This window comes from Macaca fascicularis, chromosome 11 (genome assembly GCF_037993035.2).
Source record: "Macaca fascicularis isolate 582-1 chromosome 11, T2T-MFA8v1.1".
Taxonomy (NCBI): domain Eukaryota; kingdom Metazoa; phylum Chordata; class Mammalia; order Primates; family Cercopithecidae; genus Macaca; species Macaca fascicularis.
The window spans coordinates 28,124,855-28,138,187 of record NC_088385.1 but is presented as its reverse complement, the minus strand read 5'-3'; the positions used below and the strand labels follow the sequence as shown (position 1 = coordinate 28,138,187).

At 40.9% G+C, this 13,333-nt stretch overlaps 2 non-coding genes across 2 annotated transcripts; one reads left to right on the top strand and one right to left on the bottom strand.

Annotated features, from left to right (window-relative positions):
• The first annotated feature begins 9,056 nt into the window (after nucleotides 1–9,056).
• Nucleotides 9,057–9,197, top strand: LOC123567839 (U4 spliceosomal RNA). The gene has a single exon (XR_006690931.2). It is a non-coding gene; the product is annotated as a U4 spliceosomal RNA (small nuclear RNA).
• Nucleotides 9,198–11,085: 1,888 nt separating this feature from the next.
• On the bottom strand, nucleotides 11,086–11,226 carry LOC123567838 (U4 spliceosomal RNA). The gene has a single exon (XR_006690930.1). It is a non-coding gene; the product is annotated as a U4 spliceosomal RNA (small nuclear RNA).
• Nucleotides 11,227–13,333: the final 2,107 nt, after the last annotated feature.

Genomic DNA, 13,333 nt, shown 5'->3' with positions numbered 1-13,333 from the left:
CTGTACTACAACTATTTAACCTGTCACCATTGGGAAGCAAGGTGACAGGTTTGTGGCACTCTGTACTATTTTTGTAATTTACTGTGAACCTATAATTATTTCAAAATGAAAAGCTATTATAAAAAATTAACAAAATAAGTGAAATAAGTCAGTCACAGAAAGATAAATACCACATATTCTCAGTCACATGTAAGAGCTAAAAAAAAAATTGAGCTCATAGACGTGGACATTAGCAGCTGGGAAGGATAATGGGAAGGGAAAGACAAGAAGAGGTTGATTAATGGATGCAAAGTTACAGCTAGATGGGAGAAGTAAATCCTAATGTTCTGCAGCACTGTAGAGTAAATATAGTTTAAAACGACTTCGTGTACAATTTCAAAAAGTTAGAAGAGAGTATTTTGAATGTTCACAACACAAAGAAATGATAAATGCTTAAGGTGATAGATATGCTAATTATCCTGATTTGATTCTTATATATTGCGTACATGTGTGGAAATATCACTCTGCATCTGATAAATATGTACAATTATTATGTGTCAACTAAAAAGGAAAAAATGAACTAAGGATTTGAACAGACACTTCTCCAAATAATACATACAAATAGCAAATAAGCACCTTGCAAAATGCTCAACATCATTAGTTATCAGGAAAATGCAAATTAAGCCACAATGCGATATCACTATACTTGCACTACGATGGCTAAAATTTTAAAAAATAACAAGACCAAGCATTGACAAGAATGTGGAAGCAACTTGGCTCTCTCACACATTGCTGGAGGTACAGCCACTTTGGAAAATAATCTGGCAATTTCCCATAAAGTTAAGCAAACCCACTCTTACCATGTGACTCAGCAATCCGACTCCTAAGAATTTACTCAAGAAAAAAAAAAATACGTCCACACAAAGACTTACTTGCAGGTGAGAAGTTCATTGCAGCTTTGTTCCCAAAAGCCAAAAATTAGAAATAGCTTAAAAATCCATTAACAGTAGAGTGAACTAACAAATTATGGTATATCCATACAATGGAATAACTCTGCAATAAAATGGGTCAATCTCAAAAACATTACACTGAACTAAAGAATCCAGACACACACAAAAGTACATACTCTATAGTTCCATCTATACAAAAGACTAGCAAAAGCAAAATCAATCTACAGTGATAAAAGGAAGATTTGTGTTTGCTTTGGACCAGGGGTTGTGGGAGCAGCGGATAGATTGGGAAGAAGCACAGAGGAACTTCTCGGATGATGGATCTGTTCTATATCTGGATTGTGTAGATGGTTACCTGGGTATGTGCATATTTACAACTCATTGTACTGTACATACGAAGTGTATGCATTTTAGTTTTCTAAATTATGCTTCAATGAAGTTGAATTTTTAAAAGTACAGACCTTAAGATTTTTCTGGGTTTGTAGGGATGATAGAGAGAGGTTAAGTTAAAGAATATAATGGTTTTAATTCTACGTGGTTAGTAGAATGATACTGCCATTAACGGACATGTGTCTCTCACTAATCCCAAACCCATTATGGTCACAACTGAACTAAAGATCTCCTTTCAGCTGGGCGTGTTGGCTCACACCTGTAATCCCAGCACTTTAGGAGGCCAAGACAGGCAGATCACCTGAGGTCAGGAGTTCAAGACCAGCCTGGCCAACATGGCGAAACCCCGTCTCTACTAAAAATACAAAAATTAGCTGGGCGTGATGGTGGGCACCTGTAATCCCAGTTACGCAGCAGGCTAAGGGTGGGAGAATCGCTTGAACCCGGGAGGCGGAGGTTGCAGTGAGCCAAGATCATGCCATTGCACTCCAGCCTGGGCGACAGAGCGAGACTCCATCTCAAAAAAAAAAAAAAAAAAAAAAGGGAAAAAAAATCTCCTTTCATCACCACCCCCAAAACTACTCTTTCTTGGGTGTTTTCTGTCTCAGTGAATGGCATCCTTAGATATGCAACCCAGAAAAGTAGCAGATGTTTTTGACACCATTACTCTCATTCCTCTTCACTCCCAAATCTAATCAGGCCTGCTGATGTGTATCTCCTAAATAGACTTCAAATGTGTTGGCTTCTCTCCATTTCCATCATAACCACACAAGTTCAAGCCATCATCTCTCACCTGTGCCATTCTAATAAACTACCAAACGGTTCCCCCTGCATCTATTCTTATCCCCAGCACTGATCTGGACGTTTGGTTGCAAATGACAGAAATTCTTTTCACACTAATGTTTTTAAAATAAGGAAATATATTTATATAACCAAGAAGAAGTGAACTAGTCATGACTAGATCTATGGATTTGCCTAATTTATTCAGAACTCAATTTTTCTCTTTATTTCATTTTAGAGACAGGAGTGCAGTGATATATTCTCAGCTCACTGCAACCTCTGCCTCCTGGGCTCAAACAATCCTCCCACCTCAGACTCCTGAGTAGCTGAGACTACAGGCATGCACCACCACCCTGGCTAATTTTTTTTTTTATTTTTGGGTAGAGACGGAGTTTTGCCATGTCACCCAGGCTGGTCTCAAACCCCTGGACTCAAGTGATCTGCTGCCTCAGCCTCCCAAAGTGCTGGGATTACAGGGTGAGCCACTGAGCCTTGCCTGTTTTTCTCTTTAACTCTTAATTGTACTTCCCCCATGTTGGTTTTGTTCTCAGATGGCTCTCTGCAAATGATGTAAAAAATTGTTGATCTTTTCCTTGCTGATCTGACCTGGTCCTTACAGGTAGCAATCCAGAGGAACAAGGATTACCTCTTCCCTTAGAGTTTGAGCAAAAGTTAGAGAGGGCATTGGTTAGTCTAACCTGCGTCATGTGCCCAATCCTGAACCAAACACTAAGGCCAGGAGAATAGGGAACTGTGGTTGGTTAGAACTGGATTATATCCTCATTCCTGTGCTGGGCAATGAGGGAGAGTAAATTCCACCCAAGTCCTATGGCAAGGGCTCCCCACAGCAGAGGGGTTCTGTCACCAGCACTGGGGAGAAAGGGAAAGTGGCTAGATGAACAAAAATTGTAACTACCAGAGTCTGTTTCCATTCTACTCACAGAAACCAGAATTATTTTATTTCATCCTTTTTAAGTTAAATTTGATGGTACATCATTCTCCTGCTTCAAATCATTAAGTGACTTTCTCTTGCTTTTAGGATAATATTCAAACTCTCTCAGATGGCTCACAGTCCTTTATGCTCCAGGACTTGCCTACATTCCCAACTAAATTTTGTCACTCTCTCCTCATTCTCTATTTCAGCCACCCCAGCCTTTTCCAATTTCTTTCACGTCATGTTTCTTCACAATTCGGTTCCTTTTCACAAGCTGTTTCCCTGAACACACTCCACAGTGCCTCCGTCAGAAAATACCTAGTCGTTTTAGGGTACAGCTCAGCCACGACTTCTTCAATGCAATTTTCATGTATCTCCAGGTTAGGTCACACCCCCACATGTAAACACATTCATTCCCCATGTACATCTCTTCTATCACATTTCTCTCAGTTGTAAGTATACGATCATTAAGGTAATGAAGGTTTAATATCTGATTCCACTGGTTAGAATGTAAGCTCCATAAGGGCTGGGACGATATCTGCCCCATTCGCCTCTAGGCCTGGCACCTAGCCCTGTCCCTGGTACAAATAACACATGCAATTTTTCCTCCAATAAATAAATAAATCTGGTGAATGACCAGGAAAAGAGGAATGATAAATCTGATTTTAGATAGGTTGAATCTAAAATAATGACAAGGCAGCAAGTTAGAATATTTATAATAGACATTTGGATATACGGAGCCATCAAGGTGAATACAGTCTAATATTCCACGGGACTATCGTCTTTCAAAAAGAAGACCAAATATCAAAAATATTTTACTTCCCCAAATGACAAGTGATTTCCACTTAGGGGTTGAGAGGTGATGAAATTAGGGGCCCATTCAGAAACTCTTTCCTGTCTGCACACCTGGTGTTTTACTAACAAGCTTGACCCAAACTGGAGTGCCGACCACGGGCCAAAAAAGGCGGTGGCGGGGAATGTTGCATACAGAAGCCTGAAGTAATTTTAGTTTTATATACACAGGTTGTTCAGCTTAGAAACTGAAGTCAAATTTAGAGATTCAAACCACTTGTATAACGGGTAGATTTTCTACCATCCTTTTCCTTGGTAAACAGCATTTAGAGACAGTGAAAGCAGCATGTCTTTCTAAGAAGAGCCCAGTGTTCCGTGTCTTTTTCAACGTTCTTTCTCCTCCACACCCACTCTCTGCTCAACATAAAGGTTTTGCTTGTTTGGGGTTATTCTGAGCTTAAGGAGCACTTCTCAAGAGAGTAGTCTAAAGGGTGTTTTTGTATTCTCCTTCCTGAGGTGTGTGCAGGAGGAAAGAAAAAAATAACGACCACAGCTATCCTCCTATTCAAAATCATTTTTCTTCTTAGTCCGTGAATCATTTTTCTTCTTAGTATTTTTCTTCTTAACAATATTTAAAAGAACCGTGAGTGGCTAAAGTTCTAGAAACTCCAGGTACTTCAGTTCTTTAATAAAAATAAATGAGACTCTTGTTTTCAAAATGTTTGTTGTAAAATATAGATATTTAGCTAATGTTTAAAAATATCGTAGGCTCCAACTTAAAGGAAAAGATGATGGAAAGGAAGAAAAAGCTGTGCTTGAGCTTTATTCCAAAGTTCAACCCAGCCCTTACTAAATCAGTAGTTTACATTGTCAGCAGCAAAAGAAGAAACCTCAGGACAAGGAGAGAAAAGCAAGTGAGAAACGCCCAGAAGAGGGGAGTCGCGCTGAGAGGGCAAGAAAGGGACGATGTGAGGCCTTCTTTGAAGATGAGTTTGAACTTCAACATTGTCTCAGAGCTTATTCTTCAAGAATTTTTTCCATTCACAGACTACATGTGTTGCCTACTGCATTTCAAGGGGCAGCAGGAGAATAAAGACTTCACTGAGCCAAGAAATAGGCGAGTTGCTCCGTCACTTGTCTACTTGTTGAAACTCCTTGATTCTTCCCCTTTCCTGACATTTTTGCTGGACACGGAAAGGGAAGAGTTCACAGGTGGCTGAAGATGGGACTATCACCCTAAATACATCATGTATATGTACAGCCTAAAGGTTTAGAAATAGAAGGAAGGTAGGAAACACATGCTAACCAGGCCCATATATGGGTCAAGGGATTCTCTGCAGTCAGATGATTTTTTTTTTTTTTTTGACGGAGTCTCACTCTGTTGCCCAGGCTGGAGTGCAGTGGCGTGATCTTGGCTCACTGCAACCTCCGCCTCCCGGGTTCAAACCATTCTCCTGCCTCAGCCTCCCAAGTAGCTGGGATTACAGGCACCCACCACCACACCCGGCTAATTTTTTGTATTTTTAGTAGAGACAGGGTTTCACTATTTTGGCCAGGCTAGTCTCGAACTCCTGACCTCGTGATCTGCCTGTCTTGGCCTCCCAAAGTGCTAGGATTACAAGCATGAGCCACAGTGACTATCCAGTCTGATGATTTGTTTTTTCTTTTTCTTTTTCTTTTTTCTTCTTGAGACAGAGTCTCACTCTGTCACCCAGGTTGGAATGCAGTGGAGCAATCTTGGCTCACTGCAACCCCTGCCTCCTGGATTCATGCTACTCTCTATGTCTCAGCCATACAAGTAGCTGGGATTACAGGCGTGCACCACAATGCCTGGCTAATTTTTGTATTTTGGTAGAGACAGGGTTTTGCCATGTTGGCCACGCTGGACTTGAACTCCTGGCCTCAAGTGATCTGCCTGCCTCGGACTCCCAAAGTGCTGGGATTACAATCTGTGCCACCATGCCAGCCTGCAGTCTGATTTTTTAGTGCATTAGGATTGGTCCTTCATTTTTCTATACACTCCCCTAGTCCGCTCATTAATGCATAAAATTCCAGGCTTATAAAGCCAATTTTGTAAAAGAAAATGCATATTTGGCTAAATACGTAAAGTTCTATAAATGATTGTCCCTATAGTTTTTTTTTTTTTCAGAATATAAGTTTGGCAAATTTATGAGGAAAGAGGAAAAAGGAGTGAAGGGAGATTGATGAAGCGCCTAGAGAAAGAGCCTAGAAAAGTCAGGCTAAGAGCGGAGAAGACCAACCCAACTTTTGACTGAAATTAGACCTAAGGCTGGTTCTGAAGTATTTGTTAAATCCTTTTTGGTCACTGCTATTGAATCCAAACATGGTTAGTACAAAAATATGACTATTCTCTAAGATTAAGTCAGTGTTAACTAGTAAGCAATAATACCTATTTACACATAACTGAGATTACAATGTCTAGCTAGGCAGTACAATAACTACCATATGGGGAAGTGGCTTTCAATGGAACCTGCAACTCCAGCCCTAATCCCCATAACAGATAAAATTTCTCTGGGTCTCATACATTAAAATAGTGCTCACAGGGTAATTCGGGAGTATATCATGTATCATATGTATACTAACATGTATCATATACATACAGTATGATTTATAAAAATTGCACCCATCCTACAGAAATAATATGAGCATGTAAAGCTATGTGTGTAAGAATTTTTCATTGCAGCAGTTAATAAGAGTAAAAACATCATTGTATTCAATTCCTGGAGATGCTTCTGTAACAAAGTACCACAAATTGGGTGACTTTAAGCCCCAGAAATGTATGGTCTCAGAGTTCTGGAAGCTAGATGTCCAAAATCAAGGTGTCTACAGGGCCATGTTTCCTCTGAAAACTGAAGGAGAATCCTTCCTTGCCTCTTCCTAGCTTCTGTGGTTGCCAGCAATCAATCTTTGTGTTCCTTGGCTTGTAGATGCATCACTCCAATCCCTTGTCTTCATAGTCTTCCCTGTGTGCGTGTCTGCCTCTGTGTCCTTACAGCTCATTAGTCATATTGGATTAGGGCCCACCCTAATCATCTTATTTTGTATCTCCTAAATAGACTTCAAATGTGTTGGCTTCTCTCCATTTCCATCATAACCACACAAGTTCAAGCCATCATCTCTCACCTGTGCCATTCTAATAACCTACCAAACGGTTCCCCCTGCATCTATTCTTATCCCCAGCACTGATCTGGACGTTTGGTTGCAAATGACAGAAATTCTTTTCACACTAATGTTTTTAAAATAAGGAAATATATTTATATAACCAAGAAGAAGTGAACTAGTCATGACTAGATCTATGGATTTGCCTAATTGATTCAGAACTCAATTTTTCTCTTTATTTCATTTTAGAGACAGGAGTGCAGTCAGGGTCTGGACATTTCTTTGTTGGTAGTTTTAAAATTATGAGTCTGATTTTCTTGAAAATGTCAGAGATATTCAAATTATCTATTTTATTTGGGGTGAGTTATGGTAATTTGTGTTTTTGGAGGAATTGTTCTATTTTTCTTAAGTTTTCAAACATACATGTGAAAACTGTTTATGGTATTTCCTCATCCTTTCGACAGGTGCAGAATCCATAGTGATATCCCGCATTTTATTCCTGATATTGGTAATTTGTGTCTTCTCTTTTTGTTAGTTTTGCTAGGTTTGTCGAATTTATTGACCTTTACAAAAAAAAAAAAAAAAAAAAAGCTATTTCTTTCATTGATTTTCTCTATTGCTTTCTGTTTTCAATTTCACAGATTTCTGCTCTTTATTATTTCCTTCCTTCTGCTTGCTTTGGGTTTATTTTGCTCTTTTTTTTCCCCCCAGGCTCTTGAAGTGGGAACGTAGGTCACTAATTTGAAACTTTTTATCTTTTCTAATGTAAGCATTTCGTGCTATACATTTCTCCCCCAGCACTTCTTTAGCTGTGTCCTACACATTTTGATAAGTTGTACTTTCAAGAGTGTGGCAGCAGTGGGAGTTCCAGCTCTCCATGGTGGGGTGGTCTCATTACTACCGGGTGACGGTGGAAGTCCTGACTCCAACAGGCCTGCTTTGACACCAACCCAGTGCGAAGGGGTAGGTAGCCCATTTGCTGCCTGGTGGAGGTTGATGTCCAGACTCTCCACGTGGTCTTCAGTGACACGGCAGGGGGCCTGCCTTGTTACCTACCGCAGGAATAAATGTGACAGCCTCTTGAGGTGGGAAGGCTGGGCTCTGCCACGTGGCCTTCGCTGGCATAGGTGAAGGTGGGGCCACAGGTTTTCTGTGGTGTTTGGCTATAGTAGGGTACATATTGTCTAAAAGATTTCTGGTTTTGTAGGTTGCCTCTTTCCTACTTCTTTGGCTGGAGAGAGCAGGCTTTTGTTGGGGTTGTTGTTTGTTTTGTCGACGCCAGTTAGTGTTTCCGGGTAGTCAGGTTTTTAAGCTCCATGACTGGAATATATAAGCCAAAAAGAAAAGCCTGGGAAACTCACCAGCATGTTGATCCTCAGGTTCCTAGGTCACTAGCCAGTCTGCTTTCCTCTCTGCCAGCTTCAGAGTCTTCTCTTTTTTTTTTTTTTTTTTTTTTTGAGACGGAGTCTCGCTCTGTCCCCCAGGCTGGAGTGCAGTGGCGCGATCTCGGTTCACTGCAAGCTCCGCCTCCCGGGTTTACGCCATTCTCCTGGCTCAGCCTCCCGAGTAGCTGGGACTACAGGCGCCCGCCACCTCGCCCGGCTAGTTTTTTGTATTTTTAGTAGAGACGGGGTTTCACCGTGGTCTCAATCTCCTGACCTCGTGATCCGCCCGCCTCGGCCTCCCAAAGTGCTGGGATTACAGGCGTGAGCCACCGCGCCCGGCAGAGTCTTCTCTTACGTTTGTTTTGTATACAGTGTTCAGGGTTTTTAGTTGTTCTTAGTGGGAAGAACGGGGAAAAGTGTATCTACTCCATCTTCCTGGAAGTGGGAATTGTAATTTTACTTTTTACTTTGTATAATAAATTATTCTTTTTAAATGGTGGGAGTGTGAATGGTAACTTTTAACGTTTTCCTTTTGTGTTTTTTACTGCCAAATATGCTAAACAATGAATCTACGTGGTAAAGCTATGCAGTCTTCCAGCTATAAAATGCATATTTACATGAAAAATCTCAGACAGCAGGAGGCAAAGATTCTTGTTCAGATTGTTTCATGCAACTGAAAATGTTTCTTATAGTCTCTCATAATCCACATTTAAAATATTACACATAAGCTTTGCACAGTGGCAGTATCATAGCCAATGAGGTTTATCCGAGGCACAATTATTGCTGATTGAAAACATTTCCCAATACCCTGCCATGAAGACTTGCAATATAGTTGGCATTAGCCATTTTTGACAGTCTCTACAGAGACTGAATATAATATTGTGATATATATATAAAAACATATAGCCTTGTAATAATTAAAGACATTTTTACATTTAAAGACATTATTAAAGATATAGTTTCTTTAAACCTGTATTCTCTCTTCTCTCTAAATCATACTCAAATAATAGTAAAGAGTTCAAAAAGTAAAATATTTCAAGGAAAAAATGGCTAACATGGTAAAACCCTGTCTCTACTAAAAATACAAAAAATTAGCCGGGCGTGGTGGCCGGCGCCTGTAGTCCCAGCTACTTGGGAGGCTGAGGCAGGAGAATGGCATGAACCCGGGAGGCGGAGCTTGCAGTGAGCCGAGTTCACACCACTGCACTCCAGCCTGGGTGACAGAGCGAGACTCCATCTCAAAAAATAAAATAAAATAAAATAATAATAATAGCAGCTTTCACAGTACTAAGGAAAAATTATTTCAAACCCAGCATTCTATACTTCGCCAAATTATCAAGTAAATGCAATGATAGAATAAGAAATTCTCAAACTTGTGAGGTCTCAAAAGATTTAATTCTCATTTACTTTTTCCAAGAAGATAATAGAGGAAGTGGTCCCGCCAATACAAGCAAGCCAATAAATTGTAAGGAAAAGCAAATAGAATACTCAATATGAAAGTGAAGGAAGATCCCAGGATAAGAACTGTACAGCAGGAAGGCTGGGCGCAATAGCTCATACCTGTAATCTCAACACTTTGGGGAGCCGAGGCAAGCAGATCACAAGGTCAGGAGTTCAAGACCAGCCTGGCCAACATGATGAAAGCCCATCTCTACTAAAAATACAAAACTTACCGGGTGTGGTGGCGGACACCTGTAATGCCAGCTAGTCCGGAGGAGGAGGCAAGAGATTTGCTTGAACCCAGGAGACAGAGGTTGTAGTGAGCCAAGATTGCGCAACTGCACTCCAGCCTGGGTGACAGAGCAAGACTCTGTCTCGTAAAAAGAAAAAGAACTGTACAGCAGGCTGGTTGAGAGAGCAACCAGTCCAGATTGAAGTAAGAGAGAGCACCAGGAGTGCTGACAGAGAGAGAAAGAGAAGGAAAAAAAGAAGAAAAGAGAGAAGAAAGAAGGAAGGGAAGGGAAGGGAGAAAAGAAAGAAAGGGAGAAAAGGAAAGAGGGAAGGAGGAGAGAAAAGAGAAGGAAAGATAGCAATTGTTATATCACTTTATGGTGTGACACTTCTAGCAGAGAGGTTTAGGAGTAATGATATAAAACTAAGCAAACAACAGAGATAATTATGAATTCCAAAGAAAACCAAAAGTTGCTCAAAGCAGGAAATGGAATCATAATCACTTTACATGGCTTAATTACAAGTAATTTTCACATACTCCTAGTATTATAAACACTGAATATTATCTTACCAAGAATTATGGTAAAATCATAATAATGTGTTAGAAAAGGGGAAATGGTATGTAACAATAGGTAAGCTAAATCCTCACCTCCCATAGTAAAAAGTCAAGAGCTAATATTAAACACCTTTGTTTAAAAATCAAGAAATAACAGTGTATATTAGTCCTTTTTCACACTGCTAATAAAGACATACCTGAAACTCGGCTCACTGCAAGCTCCGCCTCCCAAGTTCATGCCATTCTCCTGCCTCAGCCTCCCAAGTAGCTGGGACTACAGGCGCCGGCCACCACGCCCGGCTAATTTTTTGTATTTTTAGTAGAGACAGGGTTTTACCATGTTAGCCATTTTTTCCTTGAAATATTTTACTTTTTGAACTCTTTACTATTATTTGAGTATGATTTAGAGAGAAGAGAGAATACAGGTTTAAAGAAACTATATCTTTAATAATGTCTTTAAATGTAAAAATGTCTTTAATTATTACAAGGCTATATGTTTTTATATATATATCACAATATTATATTCAGTCTCTGTAGAGACTGTCAAAAATGGCTAATGCCAACTATATTGCAAGTCTTCATGGCAGGGTATTGGGAAATGTTTTCAATCAGCAATAATTGTGCCTCGGATAAACCTCATTGGCTATGATACTGCCACTGTGCAAAGCTTATGTGTAATATTTTAAATGTGGATTATGAGAGACTATAAGAAACATTTTCAGTTGCATGAAACAATCTGAACAAGAATCTTTGCCTCCTGTTATCTGAGATTTTTCATGTAAATATAATACCTTTACATGAGATTTTTCATGTAAATATAATACCTGGGGGAATTTATAAAAGAAAGAGGTTTATTGGACTTATACAGTTCCACATGGCTGGGGAGGCCTCACAATCATGGAGGAAGGCAAGGAGGAGCAAGTAACATCTTACGTGGATGGTGGCAGGCAAAGAGAGAGCTTGTGCAGGGAAACTCCCATTTTTAAAACCATCAGATCTCGTGAGACCCACTGACTATCAGGAGAACAGCATGGGAAAGACCCACCCCCATAACTCAATTACCTCCCACCAGGTTTCTCCCACAACACGTGGAAATTATGGGAGTTACAATTCAAGATGAGACTTGGGTGGGTACACAAGCAAACATACTATTCTGCCCCAGGCCCCCGCACAAATCTCATGTGCTTTTTACATTTCAAAACCAATCATGCCTTCTCAATAGTCCCCCAAAGTCTTAACTCATTTCAGCATTAACTCAAAAGTCCACAGTCCAAAATCTCATCTGAGACAAGGCAAGCCCTTTATGCCTATGAGCCTGTAAAATCAAAAGCAAGTACATACTTCCCAGACACAATGGGGGGTACAGACATTGGGTAAATACAGCCATTCCAAATGGGAGAAACTGGCCAAAACAAAGGGTCTACAGGCCCCATGCAAGTCTGAAATCAAGCAGGGCGGTCAAATCTTAAAGTTCCAAAATGATCTCCTTGGACTCCATGTCTCACATCCAGGTAATGCTGATGCAAGAGGTGGGTTCCCCTGGTCTTGGACCGCTCCACCCCTGTGGCTTTGCAGGGTACAGCCTCCCTCCCAGCTGCTTTCATGGGCTGGCGTTGAGTGTCTGCAGCTTTTCCAGGAGCATGGTGCAAACTATCAGTGGATCTACCATTCTGGGATGTGAAGGATGGTGGCCATCTTCTCACAGTGCACTAGGTAGTGCCCCAGTAGTGACTCTGTGTGGGGGCTCCAACCCCACATTTCCCTTCTGCACTGCCCTAGCAGAGGTTCTCCATGAGGGCCCTGCCCCTACAGCAAGCTTCTGCCTGGACATCCAGGTGTTTCCACACATCTTCTGAAATCTAGGCAGAGATTCCCAAACCTCAGTTTTTGACTTCTGTGCACCCACAGCCTCAACACCATCTGGAAGCAGCCAAGGCTTGGGGCTTGCACCCTGTGAAGCCATGGCCCAAGCTGTATGTCAGACTTTTTTAGTCACAACTGGAGCAGCTGGGAAACAGGGCAACAAATCCCTAGACTGCATACAGCAGAGGGACCCTGGGCCCAGTCCATGAAACCACTTTTTCCTCCTCAGCCTCTGGGTCTGTAATGGGATGGGCCACTACAAAGTTCTCTGACATGCCCTGGAGATATTTTCCCCATTGTCTTGGGGATGAACATTTGGCTCCTTGTTATTTATGCAAATTTCTGCAGCCAAATTGAATTTTTCCTCAGAAAATGGGTTTTTCTTTTCTATCCCATCGTCAGGCTGCAAATTTTCTGAACTTTTATGCTCTGTTTCCCTTTTAAAACTGAATGTTTTTAACAGCACCCAAGTCACCTCTTGAAAGCTTTGCTGCTTATAAATTTCTTCTGCCAGATACCCTAAATCATCTCTCTGAAGTTCAAAGTTCCACAAATCTCTAGGGCAGGGGCAAAATGCCACCAGTCTCTTTGCTAAAACATAGCAAGAGTCACCTTTGCTCCAGTTCCCAACAAGTTTCTCATCTCCATCTGAAACCAACTCAGCCTGAATTTCATTTTTCATATCACTATCAGCATTGTGTTCAAAATCATTCAACAAGACTCTAGGAAGTTCCAAACTTTCCCACATTTTCCTGTCTTCTTCTGAGTCCCCCAAACTGTTCCAATCTATGCCTGTTACCCAGTTCCAAAGTCACTTCCACATTTTCAGGTATCTTTTCAGCAGCACCCCACTCTCCTGGTACCAATTTATTGGATTAGTCCATTTTCACGCTGTTAATAAAGAGATACATGA